This window comes from Ambystoma mexicanum, chromosome 7q, assembly GCF_040938575.1.
Source record: "Ambystoma mexicanum isolate Mex_15411 chromosome 7q, UKY_AmexF1_1, whole genome shotgun sequence".
NCBI classification, from domain to species: Eukaryota; Metazoa; Chordata; class Amphibia; order Caudata; family Ambystomatidae; genus Ambystoma; species Ambystoma mexicanum.
In genome coordinates this window covers 414855684-414881198 of record NC_090941.1, presented here as the reverse complement: position 1 = coordinate 414881198, position 25515 = coordinate 414855684, and positions in this window count along the sequence as shown.

Here is a 25515-nt window from a genome sequence, read left to right as displayed (position 1 = left end):
GGAAGGAGGGGATAGATATTTCTTGTCATCTTTCCCGCAATTTGCAACCTTTAATCTTTTTTACCTGCTTTTTACGTGACTGATCTCTCCATACTCAATTATCGTCAGTGGCTGTGATAGGCTGCAAGGCTGGGGCAAGGAGCAGTCTTCCTGTTTATTATATTCCTTTTTGCGCATCAATAACTCTTTAAAAAGCTAAAAAAAACTCTTTAACAACGCTGCAAATGAAGAGTTTGAAGGCACCCACAAGAGCTCCTTAATAACGCTGCAACGAACTATAAGAACTAAGGGAACTACTTTTCTGCCATCACGGTCTTGAGGATAAAGCCAGCGGAGCCCGGCACAGACGTAGACAGGGTAGGACCTGAGGGGAAAGGCCCACCCAAAATCTGTAAATGCCAACTCAGCAGTGCTGTGTGGGCATTTACAGATGTTAATGTCTCTGCTCTGGCCCCAACCACAATTAGCTTCAGGCCCCACATGTTAGACACTCCTGGCTATGCCGGAGGCCTCATCCCGGCCCGGCACGGGGGGTCACCGATGCCCCTGGCCATATGCTCTATTCTACCTATGAGCAGGGGCTTGATTTTCCATATTGCAGGCACATAATTTGTTGTCCTCATGCTGAGCTTGTGCCAAACTTGTGGGTGTCACAGACACGGTACCGGAAGTGCCGGCTTTACTTTTGCTTTATTTTTGCTCAGGGGCAACTTTCCCCAGGCCTCCCCATGCTGATAACACGGTTCCTGGTGCGATTTTTGCTGATCCATTTTGTCTCCGGAATTCTGTGGGCTGTGGGGGTGCTGAGCTGCCATATTCTGAGTGGATTTTTGACCCAGAGACATCTTGCGATTTCATCTTCCTGACTCTTTGGGCTGTTGCCCTGGGGTACTTTTGAAGATTGTCTGGATATATTGCTGGAGAGCCCTGTGGCTTGGGAGTCAATTACATACCTTGCTGCGCCTGGAGAGCAAGATCACACATTTTCATAGTCACGCAGTGCATAGTGTACAATTTGTAAATAGTGCTGTAGGGCAAGGTGGTGGAGATGGACTGTGGCACCCCACCAAAGTTGTCTGGCCTGCCTTGCCCTGAGCATGTACCCTCACTGGACATTTAAGCAAAATCATAACTGTTCAGAGTTTACTTGCTTTTTCTGCTCTTTTTGCACACTTATTTCTGGACATTGCAGGTCTCGTATCGACTAACGGTTTTATTGTTTTATTGTTTTAAGGACACACCGGCTACATATTTCTATGAACTGGAACTGGATATAGAGAAAGCTGGTGAATAATTAGGATTGGGTCCTGGTTGAGGATGCAGGGTTCTTAATTACAACTATATTTTGTTGGGAATCACGACTTTTAACAATTTTATCGGTCTTATTGGTGATTGTTTGATATTGGTAGCTGCTTTTGTACATTGCTATTTTGCCATTTTGCACAAACTGTTTAATTGATTTGCCATTCTTGCCTTTTCTGCACAAATTGTCCAATTAATTGAATGCGTACAGGATTGGTTGTTACTGTGCTTTTCGAACATTATTCCCAATTATTTGCTAACTTTGTATAGTTTGCTCCCTTAATTAACTATGTCTTGCCCTGTCCCCTAGCATTCCAGTCTGTCTAAGCGGAAGGCTCCAAGCCCACCGCTTAATCATGCGCCTGGAAAAAGAGCCTTGAAGTTCGTTGATCGTATCGTTGAGACTAATCCTATTATTAATAAAATCGCTGGGCTCCTGTATGATATAAATTCTACGAAGCCTAGTCTTACTAGCAGGGTGGTTACTAATTTTGGGAATGGGGAGGGAGAAGGAAGTCACAAGACAACCAAGATAGATTCCAACTGCAGTGTGGTTGTCAACAATGAATTGGTTTCCTTGGCCGAAAGAGAAGTGGGCACCCCCATAGGATTGAGGTTGAGAAATTCTTTGTCACGAAAATGTAGTATAGAGGAGATGCATGATGAAGCCGAGAACAATATGGGGACATCTATAATTAGCATGGGGAACATTTTGCTTGGTTATGAGGTTCCCAAGCATCCTAAACAGCAAAATGGGAAATCATTAATGTTCCTGTAGAGGTAAACCATTTACTAACACCAGTTTCATTGCAGTTTCATTGCAGGGAGCTAAGGGAGGGGGAAAGGGAAGGTGCTGGGGGGGAGGCATACCTGTCCCAGATGTAACTCAATGCATAACATACCCCCCTGAGCTCCAAATTACTAATAGGTTTGAAATCTTGGTTGAACAGGGGATAGTACAGAAGGAGACCCCTGCATCAAGGACGCCTGATTCCCAACTACAGCAAACCAAGGATTTGATTGCCATGGATAAAGGGACGGACGCATGTGGGGGTTGGAAGCGGGCATGCTCAATAGTGATACAGTTGCAGAAGGAAAATGAGGACATGAAATCTGAATTGAGAAAGCTCAATAGGGTGGTGGCATAGTTGGCTCCACATAAGCAGCCTACCTATGAGCAGGCTGTGCTAAAGGTAGGGATGACTGATAGGGATCCTGAAGCTGATAGGGGGGCACAAGGGTTGTGGTTTAAGAACTTCAGCAGCAGTAAAGTGGGGCCTAGCCAGGGGGCTATTGAAGCTCAAGCAACTGAACCCTTGCAATCCTTTGGGCAGGGGCATGAAATTAAATCGACCAAACATATTGTGCACTCGCCCAAAGTTAAGCGGAGACATCAGCAGGACCGTAATGCCTAATTGTTTCTTTTTGATGAATATACACAAACCCTTGGATGTAAATCATGAGAAGGGGGATAGTTTAAGTCACCCATTGGTTGAGAGTAAGGAGAAGGAAGTTTATCGATAATTCGAAATGACATTGCTGCCTGCATGAGAATGGCAGGCATGCAAGGCAAAAATTCAATTAAAGTCTGAATGAAAGATCCAAAGATAGTCCAGACTATACTAGCAATGGATCAGCTGACTTTACCTCCATGCCACTTAGCCATCAGAATCAAAATGTAAGGCACCAGGATGGTCTGGAGGGGGGAGTCCTTACCATATTGCCCGGGTGGGTGTCAGTGGCTTGTCCTGTCAGCTGCCAACCTGCCGTCCCCTGGGCCCGTCGGGGGGAACCTATCCATCTCAGCCCATCCCAAAAAAATCTATAGAACTGGTTATCATGGGAGCATGCGCTACAGGCTGTGATGGTGCAAAACCCCTTATGGAAGGGCAGGCTAGGCTCCAGAGTAGGTTGACTGTGTTAAGCCGGGAGTCTTCTGGGAATACTGTGGATTGATGTGATGGGCACCCCAACCAGGGCAAGGACCCAGTGCCATTGGCAAGGGCACTGGAGACCATAGGTGTTGCTGTGGGGAACATGGAACAAACCAATGTCCTGGAAGCGTTGATCACCAAAGGCCTGGTGTTTGTGTTATATCCTGGAATTCTGCTGGTGTGAATAAGTATTTGATTTATGATGGCTGACTGAGTTTTGTCCAGGGACATGGGATTATAAGCCTGTAGCAAACATGGGCAATTGTGGCCGAGCACTTGCAAGGGTACGCCACCTTTGCAATTACAGCACTTAAGGGAAAAGAGGGTTGTCTGAGTGGGGGTTTGTAGAACTGGGTGGATGTAGCATTAGGCAAATCAATACAGGTGCTAGAGTGTGATACCCCAGACTTACTGGAAATGCACTTAAAACTCAAGGATGATTGCATGATCATTGTAATAAATCTCTATAAAAGGGGTCTCCCTGGAGCAGATGCAGATCTTATAGCAAAAGTTATTGAGCATAGTCACTCATGGCGAACCAGTTCACCTGGCCCGATGAGGATCCTATTCATGGGTGACTTGAATGTCCAGTATGAACCCTTGGAGTGCATAGGTGACGTTCTTGATGAGGACGATAGTCTTTGGGGCATAGGTAGCCTCAATTCCCATAACCCAATGAGACAACATAGGAATGGAATGCCAAGGAAGTTGCAACCCTCATGTTTTCTGCAAGTCTTAGGACCTGTGATAGGCAGTTCACCGGGAATGACCCGGCGATGCCCACCTTTGAAGATGACCAAGCCCAAAGCAGAATAGAATATATTCCGGTAAATATTGAGGCACAGTACTTTATCAAAAACTTTAATGTCCAACATATGGATGAAAGTGATCACAATCCCCTTGTCCTGGTGGTAAAGGGATACAGTGGTGAGTGTCCCATTGGCATTCAATGGCCACGCAAGGTATAAGATAAAATGGGCAACCTCAACCCGGTTAATACTTTGCCCCTAATCTACCAGGAAATGATCCCACAGTTGTATGAGTTTGCCTTTGGGAACATGCAGAATCCTGCTTCCCTAATTAATCGACATGAAGGATTCACTGGGAAGCTTTGGCTCTTCTTTTCTAGGTTGCAGAAAATGGTACAGAAATCTATAGAGCTCAGGACCACATGGTTCGATTCAGAGTGCAGGCATGCTAAATGTAAGCTGGTAAGTGAGGCTCGAGCACAAAGTACACTTCTAATCTGCGGGGAGCTAAAATATAGAGTTGCAAACTCTTAAAGAATAAGAAAAGGGCCTGGTGGAAGGGCAACTGGGACAGCTTGCTAATGGTGATAAGCAAAGGAGATTCAAAGGGCTTTTGGACTCTAATGGGGCAGGCCACACACATGGGCGTGGCACTATGCAGAGATGTATCACCGACACTTGGGTAGAACATTTCTCTGGATTATGTAAGAAAGATAGAATGTCACCTGATGGCACCAGAGAGGATGAGGTCCATAGGCAGAGTAAGTTTGCATGTGATCATTAACCGCTTGTGCTTACACACAAGGAAGTAGGTAGAGCCCTCTGTATCCAGAAGCTGGGGAAAGCCCCATGCCCGGATAAGGTCCTGGTAGACTTGAATGCCACTGAACCAGTCATTTGAATGCCCTATTTAACCAAGTTATTTAATGCCATATTGACACACAATGTAATACCAGAATCATGGACCCAGGCTGAGATAGTGCCAATCCATAAAAAGGCGGAAAGAGAACTCCCCGCTAATTACCAACCAATATCGCTGGTGGATGCTTGGGTGAAATGTACGCAAGAGCCCTACTCGTCCACCTGGAATCCTGGATTGTAGATAATTATATTGAACCCGGGGGGCTCTTTTACTCAAGGTAACATGTCGTACTATGGATTGGACAGAGAAAAACTTCTCAGACTAAATAACAAGACCGACTCAGGAAGTTGTCAAATAACACTGTTTTAATTTAAGTTGTCTAAAACAGGGAGTACAATGGACATCAACGGACGTTGCATATGTTCATCCCTTTTCCTCTAAAACCAGTAAGGACCACATTGATAGCCTCGCTCCAGCCCTTGCTGATTTCTGCAACCTCTCATTTGCCTCTGGATCCCTCCCCTCTGAAGCACTCCCTTGTGCATCCTCTCCTCAAGAAACCTACAGCTGATCCTTCTTGTCCAGCTAACTATCACCCTATTTCCGTTACTCTCTTTTTGGGTAAGCTCCTGGAAAATCTTGCCATCTCTCATCTTAACCTTCATTCTGACTCTGTTGGCTCTCTCCATGACAACCAATCCGGCTTCAGAGCTGCCAGAAGTGTGGAAACTGCTCTCCTGAACATCCATAAATATCTGCTATACAACCGTGACTCTAACATTCCCTCTGTCCTGATCCTGCTTGATCTCTCCTCTGCTTTCGATACTGTCAACCACACCACCCTGCTCAATCGTCACCATGACAATCCGGGTATCACTGATCAGGCTCTGGCCTGGCTGACCTCTTTTCTCTCTGATTGATCCTCCCAGGTACAACTTGGGTCCTTCCTATCTTCTATCTCCCTCTATACCTGTGGTGTTCCCCAGGGGTCTAACCTCTCGCCCTGGCTTTTCAACCAATACCTGGCACCTCTCACCTACTTCATTTCAATTTTTTTCTCAAATTTACAGTGCTATGCTGATGACACCCAACTCATTTTCAGGCTTCAATCAGCTACCTCCTCGCCTTCCCTCATCTTTGACTGTCTAATCGCCATACAAAATTGGTGTGCCGCCAATGATCTTTGTTTAAATGCCAACAAAACTGAGATCCTCCTCATTGGTACACCCTCTCCATCCTTTCCCCTCAACCTCTGGCTGGCCTCCCTTGGCCCTGATACTGCACCTCCTTGGAAGTACTCTTCCTTTCCTCTCCTTCCCTCAGAAGCTCACTGTCTCCCAAGCTCTGATTCTCTCTAGGTTGGACTACTGTAACAGCCTCTTTCTAAAATCTACCTGTTGCCACTCTGCGCCCTTTACAACTAATCCAGAACAGGACTGTGAGACTTGTCCTTGGCCTCAAGCCCTGGGATCGTATCTCTATAGCTCTGAAATCCCTTCATTGGCTCCCAGAAGGATGCAGGTATTACATTTAAAACCCTTTGCATTGTCCACAAGGCTTTCTGGGGCCTGGGTCCAAAATACCTTCAACTATCCCTCCTTAAATACCTCCCTTCTCAAGCCCTTCGCTCCTCTACCTCTAACTCCCTCAGGGTCAGTCATTTGTCAAAGAAACGAGCTGGGGGCAGATCTCTGTCTTCGGCTGGGGCCTGCCCTTGGAACTGCCTCCCTGCCACCTTGAAACTTGAGGAGAACCATCTACGGTTCCTGAAGCTCCTCAAGACCTTCCTCTTTGCCTCTGCCTTTGCCCCTCTTCTCCCCTGCTGATCTGCTTTCTCTCTCGGCACTGTTTCACCTGGCCACCCCCTGTCCTTCAGGCCCAGGTACCTGCTCACCCTGCCACCCTCCTGCACTTCCTCCTAGCCACCCCTTGCACTGGGGCCTGTATCTGTACATATACAGTCCCACCCCCATTCTTCTTCTGCACTTATCAGATACACGCTATCTGACTAACCTTGCACTTTGCCACTCACAGGCTGCACTACCACTGTTCTTGATCACCGCATTTATGTATTTACTTATTGTTTATCTTGTTCTCTCCTGTGCTCTGCACTTTCCAATTTCTCCCCCCTCCCTTGCACTTTCCCCCTTTTTCCCTGGCCCATGCACTTGCGCATTCTCAATGTCACCGGGCCTAGTTATATCGTTGTTTTTGTTTTCTCCCCTGTTCCCCTTCCCTTTACCTGGTTGCGCTCTGAAACACCTGTGTACGAACACGATATAAATAAAATATCATATCATATCATATCATAACTCTCAAAGTAACTTGTAAAAAATCACAGTTATATAATAAAACATTCATATTGCATAGTCCGATCTATGAAAGCCTTGTCAAAACAGGTGCATCCCAGTTCCTCTAAAACCATCAAGGACCACATTGACACCCTCGCTCCGGCCCTTGCTGATTTTTGCAACCACTCCTTTGCCCCAGGATCCTTCCCATCCCCTCTGAAGCACTCCCTTGTACATCCTCTTCTCAAAAAACTCACAACTGATCCTTCTTGTCCAGCTAACTATCGCCCAATTTCCATTACTCCCTTTCTGAGCAAACTCCTGAAAAATGTGGCCATCTCTCAGTTTAACCTTCATTCCAATTCTGTTGGCTGTCTCCATGACCACCAGTGTGGCTTCTGAGCTGCCAGATGCATGGAAACTGCTCTCCTGAATATCCGTGAAGATCTGCTCTACAACCTTGACTCTAACATTCCCTCTGTCCTCATCCTCCTCGATCTCTCTTCTGCCTTCGACACGGTCAGCCATACAATCCTGCTCAACCGACTCTGTGAAAACCTGGGTATCACTGATCAGGCTCTGGCCTGCCTGACCTCTTTCCTCTCTTATTGACCCTCGGAGGTCCAACTTGGGTCCTTCCAATCATCTATTTTCCTCTCTACCTGTGGTGCTCCCCAGGGGTCTAACCTCTCGCCCTGGCTTTCCAACCAATACCTGGCAACTCTCGCCCACTGCATTGCCATTTCTGATCAAATCTTCAGTGTTACACTGAAGAAACTCAACAAATTTTCAGGCTGCCCTCGGGCACCTCCTCTCCCTCTCTCATCTCTGATTGCCTAACTGCCATTCAAGATTGGTGTGCCGCCAATGATCTTTGTCTGAATGCCAGCAAGACTGAGATACTCCTCATCGGCACACCTTCACCATCCTTTCCCCTCACTCTCTGACCGGCCTCCCTTGGCCCTCCTCCTACCCCCACCTGCAAGGATAGGAACCTTGGGGTCATCTTTGACTCCACCCTTTCCATCTCCGACCCACATCTCTGAGGTCTCTAAAAAGTCAAACTTCCGACTGCACCTCCTCAGAGGTACTCTGCCTTTCCTCTCCCTCCCCCAGAAGCTCATGGTATCCCAAGCTCGGGTTCTCTCTAGGTTGGACTATTGTAACAGCCTCTTTCTAAACTACCTGCCTCTACTCTCCGCCCTCTGCAACTAATCCATAACAGGACTGTGAGACTTGTCCTTGGCCTCGAGCCCTTGGATCATATCTCTCCAGCTCTGAAATCTCTCCATTGGCTCCCAGTGGATGCAAGGATTAAATTTAAAACCCTATGCATTGTCCACAAGGCTTTCTGGGGCCTTGGTCCAAAATACCTTCAGCTATTCCTTTGCAAATACCTCCCCTCTCGAGCTCTTCGCTCCTCTACCTCTAACTCCCTCAGTGTTAGACGTTTTTCAAAGAAACAAGCTGGGGGTAGATCTCTGTCTTCGGCTGGGGTCTCCCTCTGGAACAGCCTCCCTGCCAATCTAAAACTTGAGGAGAACCATCTCTGGTACCGGCAGCACCTCAAGACCTTCCTCTTTTCTTCTGCCTTTGCTCCCCCTCTCCCCTGCTGATCTGTTCTCTCTTGGCACTGTGCACCTGGTCACCCTCTGTCCTTCGGGCCCAGGTACCTGCTCACCCTGCCACCCTCCCGCACTGCCTTCGGGCCACCCCTTGCACTGGGGTATGTATCTGTACCCATACAGCTCCCCCTCTTTTTCTTCCTGCGCTTATCAGACCTACCCTGTCTGCTCCTTAAAGCTAGCACTTGCAAATTGCTGGCTGCACTACCAGTGTTTATTTATTTATTATTATTTATCTGTTTCTCCTCTGCTTCGCACTTTCCACTTCTCCCCTTCCACGCACTTTTCCCCCTCCCCCTGTCCCATGCACTTGCACGTTCTCAATGTCACTGGACCTAGTAAGATCGCTGTTTTGTTCTCCCCTGTTCCCCTCCCTTGCCTTCTCACACTCTGAAACACTTGTGTACGAGCGCAATAGAAATAAAATATCAATATCAATATAAATACATGACATCCTACTAAGTGGCAAATTAAGAAAACCTATGTGAGGTTGTGGTAGGCTCTAAGGGAATGTCTAAGTATACCTTCTATATGTGATAGCATTGTGATTGGACCTCTATAGTCAGGTGGGTACTCATGCCCTCCCTAAATGCAAGTCATAATGCAAGTTATCCACGATATATACTAGAAACACAACATTTCATTGGCTCTCAAACTATAAGGCTCTTCATTATACAGCCTTCTACAATTGGTTGGCATGCTTGTACCCTTCTGGAATATTTGATGCTCTAGTAGCACGTAAAGTGGTACTCCTGTTGTTGGTGGGTGAGCCTGACCATGTCTCCTCACCCAATTAGCCTATATCTCTCATCACTCATGCTGTCTGCCATTCACATTGTCTTTGAACTCAGCCTTGTAGTAGCTTCTCGCTTCTGGGAATGAAAGTCGGGAATAGTCACTCGCTACCTTCAATCTGGTCCACCATGCTCTTCATCTATTTTCATTCTCAGCTCACGTGATCAGAGACCATTAATTTGGTAATATTCTTGCATTTTAAAGTCTTCAATGAACAAACTTGCCACTCGTGGTGTTCTCTCTTTGCAACTTAACAAGGGATGCCTCGGCTTCTCATGTCTACTGTTCTTCGCAGCTGATAACCAGTTCTTGGCTGCTTACAGTCCTTGACACCAAGCCAGGCAACCTCTTCGGTCTTGCTTTGAGTTTGAACCTATTCTTTGCTGTGACACACATAGCCTTCAATTTGTCTTCTTCCATGGAGACTTGCTTACTAAATTATGTCATAGAATGTTCAGAACTATATATACACGCTGGCAGCAATGCCTGCAGTCTATATACTTCATATAGCCAGCCTTACAATACTTCGTCTACTTGCATTGCAGCATCTGTACAATTGTAAAACGACTTGTATTTTCTATCGTGCTCTTCATACGTGCAATCTTCATTCCGCACATAAAAACATACTTGATTCTTTATTTTGACATCAGTTTCCATATGGTCTACATGTCTTCTCCTTCGATCATTCTTCTTAATGCGTCATGTTTATTTCTTGTGATGTCACCAGCTCCTTTCTTTTGTATCTTTATACTTACACATATGCCACACACAGGGTCTTCTCAATGGATATCTTGCCTCAAAGATTCTTCGTGGTATGGGTTCCATTACTGGCGTTGCACATGTCACGACTTCTGATTTGCAACATATAGGTAGAATAGAAGCCGGATGTTCTGTAGAGGCATTCAGCTCCTCCTCTACACTATCACTAGCCATCGTCCGGCAGGATTCAATGTTGGGTTGAGTTTGGTTGACCAGACCTTGCATTTAAGATTGGTCTGTGATAAGTATGATGTCCTCAGGAAAATGAAGGTCTATTCAACCTATGTAGACTTGTGGACAGCATTCGACACACTGCCTAAGTACTGATTATGAGAGGTTCTAAGAGTGCTGCAAAGTCCGGCACAGCTTCTGGATGCTATCCAGAATCTGTATTCGGGCAATACAGGAGCGGTCCGTTGGGCCATGAATGGCAACACCACAAGAAGTTTTAACATTGAGAAAGGGGTATGCCAGGGTTGCGTACTGGCCACCAAGTTATTTTCTATTTTTATTCACAGAATATTCAACGAGTTCTTGGCCTGCCAGATTGATGCCCCCGCTGTTTTATTATCATTAACTCCCACTGGCGCAGGCAAACAATTGGGGATTTTTGTGAACATTTGTGGGGAAAATTGACTGCCACTTAATGTGTCTAAAACTAAATCCATGGTTTTCTGTGCTAGCACTAGGAATAAGATTAGAGGTCCTGGGATGATGCTGTATGAAGGTTCAATTGAAAAGATTGATTCATAAAATTACTTAGGAGTGAGGGTTATGTCATCCTGTAGTTGGAAAGCGCATGTAGGTAAGGCAAGAATAACTTTGGTCAGGTATAGTGGTGTCATCTCACGATACAAGGCTGAACAGGGAAATGGTGCAGTGTGTGTCTCACACGAAGCCTACAAAGCGCAGGCGAGACAGTCCGCTATGTATGGAGCGGACTTGTGGGTGCATGCAGGTGTTCATTTGCTGTTGTGGAAAATAAATATCTTAAAAACATGTTGAGGTTAGCACCATCCGTGCCAAATCTGCACATAATCTCGGAAACAGGGATGCAACAGATTGAACTAACATGTCAATTGTGACCTGTTCTGTATTCTGTTTGATTGTTGTCAAACTGCCAATTGCAAAGAAATACCAATATGCCTTGATGGACGAGATTAATAAGGCAGGGGGTTTAACCCTGTTGTGGGTTGTGCATGTTAGATGATTGCTAGGCGATTTGGGTCTGGGAGAGTACTGGGCCAACTCTACCCACATGACCAAATCCAGCAAGGCTGTGATAAAGGTTGCTGCATTGGCAATGCGTGAGCGGGAGAACCATGCCAAGGTGGCAAGATCCACATCGTTGATACATCACTGCAGCATAAAAGTGACCGAGGGCAATGAAAATTACCTAGATAATGTCTTCCCGAAACCGGCAAAAGATCTCTGTATATCAGGCTATGGCTAGGAATATTACCAATTGCAGACCTTCGTCGCAGTTCGAATGCCCAATGTGTGGAAATGTGAATACAAGTATGGTTAATTTCTTATGGATATGCCCAGTAACAATCCCACTGAGGGAACGCTACTTAAGGCAACTATTTTTGGCCAGAGGTTGTTGGAAGAGCAATGAGGCCATTTCTATTTGCCTCAATTCCAGCAATGTTTTAGCAGTTAATGCTAGTTGTAAGTATCTTGTGTGGGCATGGACAGAGAGACAAAAGAAGATTAAGTTCACTTCACGCAGCCTGAAGTAGGGGCACCTTGGTGTTATGATGCAGTTCATGAATTGTTTAATGGTTGTGATTCCTAACCTCCTATGTATTGTTTTATGTATTTTATTTCTGATTTTCCCTCTCCGATGATTTTATGCAATATTGACTTGAATTTTGGGATGTTCCTTTTATGACCTTATAGTCAAAATAAAGCATTATGAAATTAAATGACAAAAAATATCACCTGCAGTGTACCACACAAATCAAGCTTCTCCCTGCTTCTCTTCAAAATCTACATGACCTCACCAATGAAACTCATTCAAACCATGGACTGAAATCCTACAAGATACCTTCCGACTCACATCTCCTCTATCGCTGAGTGCTGGCCCGGTGCATGACAGTATATTGCACCTAGTTCAATGCATGCCTATTACTACAAGTCTATCTCACGACTAGAATATTAACAAAATGCAGTGGCTGGGAAATGATTTGAAAAATATATGTGGGAAGATGTCAAAAGGAACAGTGTCCCTTGGGAAAGAAGGATCCGGGCAGCAGGTAACAAAACATTTTTTTGTTACAAGGTGTTGTATGTTTATGATGCATGCTTGTATGTATGCGTGCGTGCAGGCAAGGGTCTGTTATGTATTATAGAGTATGTGTGTGTGTGTGTGTGTGTGTGTGTGTGTATGTGTTGATCACCCAAAAAAAGTGTCCCACCCCTCGCCTCAAAAAAGTGACCCACCCTCACCTCACGTCCCTTGACCTCTGATGACATCACCAGAAGTGATGTCATTTGACCCCACCCCAAAGTGACATCCTGGGAAGCTATGAAACACGACCCTTCACCCCTTGACAAAACAGGAACTGGCATCAAATAGCATTGTTCCTAAGTACACTAAATTACTGTGAATCCAAGCGGACGTCCAAGGCCAAATAATATGTTATTGTATAGCACTTACACTTACACTCTTTTTTATAGAACAAATATGCATACAATATCACCCAACCTGTGTTGGTACTTATTTATCGACCTAAGAAAAATGAAAGGCTATTTGAAACAAAAAAAGAAAAATATTTGAAAAAAAGAATATTGGAGCCAAACCGACCCTGAACAGGTGTATGGTGTATGAGTGCACCTTTGAATGAGCAAGCGAACGGTGTAAGTAAATGAGTGTGTAAATGCTGTGTGAATGTGCATGTGCGTTTGTGCTGGGCCAGCCATCAAGGAGCTGAGTATGGCAAGGGATGAGGCTGGGCAGGGTTGAGTGGGTGTGAAGGAGGAGGATCTCTCTTGCTGCTATAGCATTTTCCATCCATGATTAAGCAAATATGAAATTAATGTGTTATTATGTAGCTAGACTGGCATATTCTGGGGCAGCCATTCTAGACATTTCTGACATCAAAAGCATTGACAAAGGACTTTGATTCTACTGTAAGTAAGCCAACATTACTGTGGTCCCCATTTCTGACACTTTGGGGCATGATGCAACTACTTCCTGCCTGGGGGTTAATTGTACGTTACTGGCACAATGGGGACTACACTTCTATTAACCCCATGTTACCACATGAAGAAATCCTGTTTCTTTTACTCCTATGTGGGATTCTTTTAATATTGATATTACAATGCTCTATACTACTGAACAAGAGAGTCAACGTTACAAAATACAATTATGGGTGCTCTTTATAGTTATTGCCTATTCACACTAATTTTATATTTGTTTAGTTGGTGTGTATACTATACTACAAATATGCTCTTATATAATCACTGTTTGGTGTGGGGGTTTCTGTTGCTTGGAATATGTTTTAATTTAAGTTCTATATCATAATCAAATAGTTACTTCGAAGAGCTGTTCATTTCATGCCCAGCATGTTTTCTAAGGCACACCCTTCACCTCAGGGGAATGCACCGCCATTCTGAACATCAATACATTCATACAAGAAATGTATTGCATGTACACTCTCAATGGATTCTCTTCATTGCTCATTGGTGCCTTCTAATTCATCCTAAGTGCCTATCTCCTGATGGACTAAGCAGGTTAGCACCATTGTAGCTTGTATCATATTGTATAGTCCCAGGTTACTCAATCATGGAATAATACATGAAACATGAACAAAAAATAATTGGCAGCAATCTCGTGAGACAGACATAAATGAGGAGCAAAGCACTGCATGGTGCAGTAAGGGAACATTATCATATGGCGCAGTTCATGACCAGGAAAATCGGGAGTGTGGGTAACACAATGAATATAACATATAAGGCTGCTTATGTCAATTTAGTCAGCATATCAGGAGCACAGAAGTTAAACTCTAGGCACTATTGGCAAATTGCATATAGTGGGTTTTTGGATTGGAGTTACCCTACAAAACCACTTGCAAACTGTCTGTATTTTTATCAATATTTTTCACTTAAAGTATGCTGCATAATGCACCATTTTAACCCATTATTCAAAAATGTAGGTGGGGGAACGCTACTAATCACCTTTGGGAGGCAGGGTATGCTCAATCTCTCTGGCATATTTGTGGGAAATGTTTACAACACTCCAATTTAAAAAATCATTAGCCGCATCTGTATGAGTGGTTGTGGGTGTATGCGTGTGAATGTGTGCTTGCAAGGAGCTTGAGCATTTTCGGCGAAGCCAACTTGATGAATGGTATTACTTGGAGGAGGGTTTGGGGAGGGAAGTTCATAGCACAATGGGAAATGGACATTTTCTTTCTGAAACATGGCATTTTTACCTAGACTGCCATTGGATGCTGCCAATCTAGCAATTTCTTATTGTGTCATAGCATATTTTACGGGGCATCTATGATAAAGCAAGCATGATATGTTTAATTGCCTGGTTAGTCTGGCATTTTATTGCAGCCAATCTAGCTATGTCTTACAGTGGCTTCATATGATATGTCATTTATAACGCACCTGCACACAAGTGTTTCTAGGCGCGAGGCATGACATGGCATTCTTTTCTTGGCATTTATTGTAAAGTAAGAACAATAAGTGTTATTATGGGGCTAGACGGGCATTTTTTACTCACATAACGGTCAAGGCCAATATAATGTGTTTTCTTACATGAGGTGGGTGGCAAAGTCAACATGATGAGTGTTCAGGAAATGGTTGCCTATTATAGCATTGCATGTTTTACTGGTGTTGAGGGCAAAGTCAAAATTAAGATAATTCTTACATGGTGGTGCTGGGTTTGGGCGAGTATTCGTGCAGCAGAAATAATATATTTTCTTCCTATTGTGGTCGAGTTTTACTGGCATTATGGGCAAAGTCAACAAGGGAATGTTCGTACATGGGGATACTGGCATATACTGCCAGAGCCAGCTTGAACATGTTTTCTTATATTACTGGCCATGCACAGAGCTGGCTGGTACATTTGGGTGTGAGGACTCGAGCCAGGCACAGCCCCCCTGGTTTCTACACTAGGTGAACGATTTAGGGTATATTAAAACACCTACATAATTGCATCTTTCACCTATTACAGTGTGCAGAGTGTCCCTGCAGCAGCATGATCACTATATGCATTGTACATGCAGGGTGGTCCAGGCCAGCACAGAGCTAAGGGGTGGGGGGCCCTCGGGTGGGGGCCCTCTGCATGGTTCACTAGAGGCCCCCGTATTTTGTGTTACACCAATGGAAGTGATGCATTGAGCCTGTCCAATCACACAAGTGATAAGTGGTGGGTCAAAAAAAAGGAAAATGTCTTAGCTCACTATGCAGATTCCATATTGAGGTGACCTGCAGAGGCACATTAAGAAGACACTGAAATTGAGCCCACTTCTGCTGCCAGGGAAAGAAGAAAGTAAGCATGCTGCTCTCTGGGGGTAACGGCTGGTGGGCAAGGATTTTACATAAACCCGAGTCAGCATGCATACTGAGCTGACAGTGGGGGATGCACGGCCCTCATTATGAGTATGGGTGTGAATCGTTGGTAATTCCTCCACCGCAGAATTACTGTTACCACTGGGGTGTGTAGCGGAATCTTTGCCATATCATAACATGGCACGAGCGTGCATCCACCATTGGTGGCAATGGTAATTCCGAAAACAGAGTAGGTGACTGTACATCTGCCAATAATCAGTGGAATTACTGTTACCGCCGAGTTATTCAGTGCTTATTAAGGTGGCAGAATTTCCGCTACCGGAAATTCATCATTGCTGGAAAAGGATGCACTGGGGCAGTCATCTTTAAAAATGCAATCCATTCAGAATCAGCCCCTAGGAGTGCCATTCAGTTCCAGAGACCATATAAATCATGTCTGCAGACAAGGGCACGTCTAGGGTCCCCGATATGCTGATGCGTAAACCAAAATTCAATGAGCAGGAGCTCACAGTATTGGCGGAGCAGGCAGTGGCAGACTTATATTAACTTTATGCGGCACAGAATCATATACCACCCAGCAGCGTAGAAAATGCCATCTGGGCATACATCCTGGATAAGATGGTGTCCATAGGCCATATATCACGTGATGCTAAGGACATGAAAAATAGGTGGAACGACCTCAAGTCAGCAGTATCATCGCCAACCACCGCAGGGAGACGGCTGCCACTGGTGGAGGAGCTGTTGGACCCCTACCGCTGACCCCATGGGAGGAGATGGTCTGCGGCATCCTCCCCAGGGTGGGCTTGAAGGGCGTGGGCTCAGCTGAGGTTGGAGCCAGGAGCAAGGAAGAACATGGTCTTTACCTGAAAGAATGATGGGACCATTGCAGAACAACCATGATGGCATGTACACATACTGCCATGCATCCATGTAACATCAACCACAACAATGTATGACCCCTCCATGTGTCACTGCAGGCCATATCAACATTTAAGCTGTGATACCCTTACATACCAACCAAGCAGGATGACAAGGGTATAACATAGGCATGACGTAGGCAAGTGCCACCATTGAACTGCAAATAATAAGGATTGGCACACATTTGTATTACACACCACAACCACCTGTTGCATGCACAACGGTCACCCATGCACAGACATTACAACAAGCATGGTACCAAACACGTAGCGCATGTCCATAAAACAACACAACTGGACATGTGTCTCAGACTTACAACCATTGCAACTGACCAGTAGCTGCAAAGGCCTACATGGAGACAATGATGTCCAACCTCATGTCAACATGACTCCACCACAACTAGCAGGTCCCCCACACTGACCATATGCACACACATCAAGCAATGCAGTAGGCTGGAATACTGCCAGTCACATGGATCATGAACCCCTGGGGGCCTACCACCCTGTGACCCCATAGTACACGTGACAGTGCATGATTACTCACCATGCACATTTCCATCAAGCCAGTGACGCATATTTTCATGTCTCTCAACAGGCACAAAAGACACCCAGGAACCCTCTGAAGCTGCTGGTACCTTGGCTACACCAGAACCAACTGGCGCCACTAAGGCCACCGGCCATTACTCGTCCAGGTGTGGGAGTGACCGAACCAAGAATAGATCACATCCAACAGTGCCGTCCCCCTCACTGGCCACTAGCACAACAGACATTATTGAAAAGCATACTCATGCCATTAGGGAGTCTGCAGCTCCACCGGCAAAAGGGGTACCCCCCAGCACTGCACTGGCCTGAGTGGTGACAACAGCGAGCCATATGCCCAGCCCAAAGCACCCGCTGCCATCGTGCCATTAGAGTCATCTTCTTCCACCTGTAGTCCACCTTATTCACCTGTGAGACAATTATCACCTGAATCATCCCCTGTGAAGCCTCTCACCCATGCGATCCGCCCCCTCTCCCTTGTCATCTCGCTGTGCCCTCCAATTTAACAAAGACGACTCCTCAGATGAGCAGGCAGCCCATGCATGATGTCATCCAGGGGGCCACAAGGCGAGTGTCCATATCATTGATCGACTGTGCTAGAGTACTGTGCATAGCAATGCAAGCAACAACCTCATCAGCCAGAGGGTGAGGGAGATGGCAGAACATATCTCGGCCTGATATGAGACCATGACCATGGGGATCAATGAGACAAAGGAACACCTCTCTGGGCAGTATGCCAGTAAATTGGGTGCCTGCTACTCCTACTGAGTGGTCTTGGCAAGCACACTGCCCAGGCACTCACTGCATGTCCCGTAATCTCCTGCCTGTGCAAATGAGGGAGAAAAGGAAGGGCTAGTGTGACAGACTGAAGGTGTGGGGTGGGTGATAGAGTTGGGGATCATGGTGTGGCTGGGTGATGGAGTTGGGGATCGGGGTGTAGGGTGGGTGATGGAGTTGGGGATCAAGAGGTGGGCTGGATGATGGAGTTGGGGTTCATGGTGTGTGGTGGTTGATAGAATAGGGGATCAGGGTTACTTGATCTGTAAATAAAGCACTGTTGAGTCACGATTATTTGTGCAGAGTTTATTCCATGGTGGTGATATATGTGCATTCAGTGAATCTAAAATGACATCAGAGGTGCTTGTGTTCTGAGTCAAAACAAAATGCCCATGAGGTCCTGTGTGGTGGAGGCACCTGAATCTGGCTTTCAGCAATCCAACAGTACACACAATGCATGTCCTGGCCCTCCTGTGTGCCTCATTATAGTCTGCCTCTTGTGGTGTCCCAGGGTTCCTCACAGGTGTCATCAGCCCATCAGTCAGGGTAACTGCGGATAGCCTGTGTCACCTACAAAACATCAATGTTCAGTGTGAGACATGGCGGTTTGTGTGTTGGGGTACATTTATATAGGCCGGATGTGATGTTGTCTTGTGTGCACTCATCTGTGCATGTGGATGACACACCTTGCATACATCGCAATGGATGTTCATGTATCTACAGGGTGCACTTGCAGTCATTCACAGTGTATGATACATCATTCATCGTGTAATCGCCTATGCGCTTATGTCACCCATGCAGTTGTTGCTATACAGATGGCAGTAGGCCATGTACCGCACTATGACCATGCTTTGTCAGGGAATGGCTTTGACGGGTGCCTTGATTGCGTTCTGCTACCTTGTATGCCACTGTGTCCTATTGAGTCACCTGAGGACAGTCTGTTTACTGGGGTAAGTCAGTCATGGCTCATCACATGGTCAGTGCTTTATTTGTGATGCGTCATGGGACTCTTAGTTGTGTCACATTACTCCTCATTCTGTTCCCCATGTGAGTCACAATGATGTGTCTCAGTCCGATTGACTACTACATATTGACAAGCCAGATAAACTGACCTCTGTGTGTGTCCATGTATGCTGGTAGGCGGCTGTTCCTCAGCATCATGGCATCATGTCTGGCTCCAGGGTATCGGGCGCAGCAGTGGCTGATTGTGAGTTCTGCATCACATGACATTTGGACATTCATGAAACGGTACTGTTTCCTGTTCCGGTATGCCTGCTCCATTGCCTGGGAGGGACACCAATACCACATGTGTGCAATCCAATGCCACTATTCTGTTGGGAAATTGGCAATGGTGTAGAAATGTGCCTTCGCTGCTGACACCTGTGCCTGGGTGGGGGGCATTGAGATGTGATGCTGGGCATGCCTCATGAGAGCATCCAGGACTTATTCCAGAACCGTTGAGAAAGTTGACTAGGACATTCCATGCAGTGTCCCAACAGTGAGCTGCTGTGCTGGAATCCACCTGTGGCACAAAAGTGTAATACGGACACAAGCTTCGGGGAGGGGGGGTGCTGACAGTTCTGATTGCAATGGCACTCTGGAAGTCAGCCTGTATCAGGGTGAGCAGGTCTGTGATGGTGGGACGGTCCAAACGATAGAGTCACTAATTGGTTGTCCATCAGTGACCAAGCGGTTGGGCGGACACGTGGCATGGGTGCCCTCTGCAGCACATGTCTCCTGTGCCTTTGTGGTGCCGGTCTCCTTCCCTGTTGGGGTCTTGCATGCTGCTGTAGCTGGATGAATATTAGGATGTTGTGAATCCCATAATCAACATCTACCTGTAGCTGCATGTTGTTTGGATGGGTGCTTGGGGTAGGTGTGGGCCTTATATACTCCTGCTGTGTGGATCTGTTGCACCTGTGCCTTGATTTACATCACCTGTATGGATTTACCTCCACCTTATTGGTGGAGGTAACTGCGCTGTGTTTCTGACTGTATTTCTGCCGATTTTGGGCAGTAATTATGCTGAATTTCCACTTGTAATACTGCAGAAAGAACTTTTTTCTATTTCTGGCAGTAATTCTGCCGACAGGATTTGACTCAGTGCTAATTCTGCTAGTTCTCAGAGGAATTACTGATGGGGTAATTCCTCCAGTGGTATTTCCGCTGGCAGAATTAGTGTAAATTTACTAGTAGGCATGATTCTGCATAGTGGTAACGCTGGCGGTAACCAATTTACTGATAATTTTACCGCTTACCGCCTCACTTGTAATGAGCCACACATTCTTGTATGGATTTATCAGCAAAAGAGCTTAGCGACCTATAGTGATCAGTATCGTAAGGTCTCAGAGAAACGGTAGGGGGGCAACCTGTGCTGCATTGATCCATATATGAACATGATAGGATGAACACAGTATAAGGGTTTAAAACAAGTGTGTATACTCTCTCAGAACCATCAGGTTCATATGTTTTAGAATAGAAAACCCCACAAGTATCAAATGAGAGCTGTGGCATTTCAGTCAACACTTTTCCTTCCCAACCATTTTTTTTTCCGACCCGAGCATTAACATTTTCTTTATTTTGGGATGAATCATCTCTTATACAAGCATATGTTTTCACAATACACAATTAGTATAAAGTTGTCTTGAAAACAGTAAAGTCCATCTGAAAGTGTGTGACTATGAACTTACATGCACATAGTCATTTAATACATCTACTTCTCCAGTGTCACAATTTACCATTTATTATCTCACTAAGTGGTACCTCTACTCTAGGCTGTCATATAGTTAGCACCACATTCAAAACTGGGGGCATCACCCCTACACTGGTATGCCCTTCTTTCTATCTTAGAGTTATAACTGCATCCTCTGGTAGTCGGGGGTCCCACCATATCTGAAAGCATATCTCACCACTGTCCTTTATCAATGACAGTAGAGGCCACGGATCCCCCGGCAGTTCTGACCTGCCCGGTTTTCAGGCCACTACCGGCATGGTTGTCACTGAAGCACCAGCACCGTTAGCACCACCACTTGTGATATCCGGGTGGCACCGGGACATCAAGCGGAGGTAAGGTTGGTACAGGATTGCCGGTAATCTGCCATCTAACACTGGGTTTTACCGGCAACCCCGTAATGAGCCCCAATGTCTAGACCGCCCACAAAGTAAAGACCCAGTATTTATGGAGTGACCTGGATCAAAACTTCACATTATGCTAAGACACCAAGTCATTGCCACCCCAAATGACCATATTGCTCAAACATACAATTCGAGACATGGATCAGATACACATCATGCTAAGTACACCCAGGACATGTCCCAATCAGCAACATACAAAACATATCTTGAAGCACAGATTATCATCTCACAATCTGCATGCATCAACGCAACAACAAAAGCAATTTTGGGCTGCCCCTCTACTCCTACTAATTACACTCCTCCAATCCTTGATGAAAGACCCAGAGTGTCAAGAGGACATGAACAAGTCAGCGGTTGTGTTATATAAAACCCAATTACATACCATAACCCCTGGGAAATGCAGGGGCATTCAACACATTCAGGCATCAGGGACACCAAGCAAACACAAGTGATTCTAATAAAGATAACAGGTGTTAGGTGCAGCACATGTTATGCCAACCACAGTTGAGCAATATTTAAGTTATACAACAGTCTAAACTCACAGCTGTGTTCTGGTGCCTATCCATGGGATTTGCCAAAGGAAATTGGAGTCAAGGACTAATTAATTATTAGTCTACGAAATGGTGTAAGGCTGCAAATGCAAAGGCCTCCCATGACACAATATGGCAGTGTTTGGGACTTAAACAGGCTCAGTTGTCCTGACAAGTCTTTAACAATAAGACATCTCCCCCTTGATCTAATGACTTGTTGAGTTGGATTTCATTCACAAGGTTGCACCATGCTGCTCCCAGACTCCAACCGTTATCTTGCATGGTGTGCTTGAATCCAAGCTCTGTGGGTTGGGTGCCACTGAAAAGGAGGATAGGGTGCTAATGTTCCACCATTCCAAGTTCTCACCCTATTTTATGAATACAAAAGAGTTTTTCACAATGCATTGGGGTGTACAGTCATATGGGGATGGACATTTTCAGGGAAACATGGGAGCCACATGGAGAACTGCTGTGTTGGATTTAAGGGCTAGTCTTAAATGATACAATACAAACTGTAGTTGGTTGGGTTAGGGTTTACAGACGTTTACAACCTGACACTTTATTTGGGATCTAAATTAATAAAACATTAGTTATGTGTAATTACTGCATATAAACTGTTGACATTGATATCTACTAGGACTTCAATGTCTATGGTGAAGGAGAAGGGTATAAGAGACCTCAAATTACTATAAGGAATGGAAGCCCAAACCCTGCAGAATAAAAGACAATCCAAACGAGGAAAATCATAACTGCACCTCTTTGAAGGGAAAACAAGGTTGATTGCATGCAAAAAGGGTCTCAGAAGGTTCCATAGATCCGTACTGACACAGGGCTCATCTTATCTCAAGAAGGTACACTTTTTATAGCAGAAAGCATTACAACAACATAATCCCACCACCCTCATTGGCTACAACCTATAGAACATGCTACTCCCCCCTATGGTCCGTTGACCGATTGGTCACATCCTCACTACCCCCTCCCCCTAGACACTTGGTATCTACATCGTCACTGATAAATCCAATAGGTGATGGATGGGTTTTTCTGAATATGCTCGTAAATATGTTACCACCACGTGATGTGCACACTCCTGCTACAGACACAATCAAAGAACCTTGTCGAAGTCAACCCTACTTTTGATTAAATAATGGGCTTCCTCATTAGCCCTATGGCATAAACAAGCTGCACCTCTGACCTTATACTAAATTTATTGGCATCAACTCTCCTCCCTCTGTCCCGAATCACAAGATTTTCCAGACACAAGTGCCCTCTTATCTCCTCCATACCCGAGGTGCCCAGGGGTGACATACCCAGGGCACCGCTCTTGAATCTGAATTACGAGGATTTCTTTGCTTAAGTTGTGTGTCTGGGTACAATTCATATGGTGTGGACATCCTGGGGTGAGGGCAGTAGTGCTCTAAATCTTTGCCTTACTCATTTATTTATTTATGTATTGCTCATTGGCATCACAGAACCTTGTGCCCCAGGCCCATACATGTGTTCTTCAAAGTGTGCACCTCTTCCTTCTCGTTTACCAACTACTATCCATTTCCATCACATTCAGGTCCAGCAGCTTGATACAATTAGAGCTTATCTGCGCACCATAGCTGCCTAAGACCTCAGCTTCTCTCCTGCAGAATGGGAAAGGGCAGTTGGTTTTGGAGCAGAACTAACAGAGCAGCAGCTCCACATCAAGGCCTGTGTTTTTGTCTGTTCATCTTGGATTAGGCCTTACATCTAAAATGGCATTACTTCTGTCTAATTGACACATACCAACCTAGCTGTTACCAAGCTACCTCGCTGACTCCATCTTGTGCTCATTTCTCTACCCTTCCTGTACGTTTATCACTACAATATATCACCTTAAAACCAGGCCTATACTGCACCCAAAAACTCTGCAACCACAACATTAATACAACTGTTGCTCTTTGTGTGTTGCTATATGTGGATATCTAACATGTTTCAGACCTAACTAATACAATGTATGTGCTGTCCACTGCACAACCTTCACTCTGTGTCCATAAGGTTGCTCTTTAATACCTTTTCCACAACCTGAACCTCTTTGCCTGGCTGGGATTCTGCACGTGCATTCCATCGTCACCCTTAGTTGCATGAAGTAATAGAGTTAGGGAGGCAGTCTGTATGCACCTGTGTTGTGTGTCTTGTCTTTGTGATGGTGTGTGTGTGTGTGTCTGTGTGTGTGTGCGTGCGCGCGCGTGCGTGCGTGCATGCGCGCACGTGTGTGTGTGTGTGTTGTATCCCCAATAAAAAGACAGACTAGTTGTACCCACTCTCTCACAACAGAATTGTCATTAAAAGTAGTAGTGTGCAACCTAGATTTAAAGCATAGGCAGCTTTTTGAGCATAGCTTTTAGCTGTTACAGCAATTCACAATGTACACTTGTATTTGTGCACCTTTGCATGACTGATTGCCGTGCTTCATTTGTATAAATGCCCACAAATATTATATTGGGGACACACAGAATAAATACATCTGAAATTTGTTTGCCCACTATAGAAAAAGTCTGACAGCAACTGTAGGTCCTCAGGCTGGAATGCAGGTGTGGGAAATCAGCACAGCCATAGAACTTGGAGCTGCACTTATATAATAAGGTGCAATGCGCACATGAGTGCATTTTAAAAGCAAATGTACAATCAACTAAGAGCAATGAAGGACTTTCATTTACTTTTTGTTAGAGGTTACTTTTTTTGCATTGGTTGTGGTCTATTCCCTCAGAGGAAACTTTCAAAGAGCCCCCATCTGCAAATAGTGAGAATGTTCTCTTGTTACCGTTGCCCATAGTGGTCGGGCTTTCTCCTGTGATTGAGTAGGCACGCACAGGAACACCAGCACAACAGGAAATGGGGTGGAACTTTGGGGAAATAGGCCTGTAAAGGCACGGCACCAAGGAGGCTTCATGTCATGTGCAAGTATCTGGAACTTTGTCATGGCAAATGACCTAAGGAGGAGTACAGCTGATAAATGCCTGTAAAGGAATTATTCTTGACAGAAGCATGCGAATCGCAAATGCAGCCTTTCACTCTTTACACATTTGCAGGATATTGTTACTAGCCAAAGTTCCACAATGTTACATTGAAAAACATGTATTCATGTAAGGTAGTCCTCATAAATAGCTCTAGAAAACCATGTGACCAAAAATGCAAAATGACATTTATGTAACCAACTCCACAGATAAGTGTCCTTGGCAGGGTCATGGGAGGATGTATTATTGCTCATCACAAATGGAACATATTTGTCAAGCAGGAAGTGATGAATGACTGATGCAGATCTAGTTGTTACATTGGGAGTACTTCAACAGGCATACTAACCCATGGGGTTACGGTGGAATGTTGTGGGCTGCAGGCATGTGCGGAGGCGTGAGGTGGGACAGTTGGAAAGAGAGAGAAAAGAGGAGAAGACGATTGTGTGGTGCTGGTGCGGGGGCTGCTGAATAAAAAAGTACCCCTCCATCACGTTCCTCTGGTTCACATGTTATTGTGACCTCTGCACACCACAGTTACTTTCCAAATTGACAAAAGTGAAATAGGGTTCAAGTGGGATGAAGCGGGTGGGCACTATAGGGCATTCAAGGTTAGCAAGAACACATGGATGGTCGGCAAGTAGCCTGGATTTAGAACACATGGGCCCTCATTACGAGACCGGCGTTAACCAATGGCGCTGTTAGCGCCATGGTTAACGCCGGTAACTGACCGATTCCGCCATGGTGAAATGGGGAATTACCACCCCATTCCAAGGTTGGGGGGGTGGTAATTCC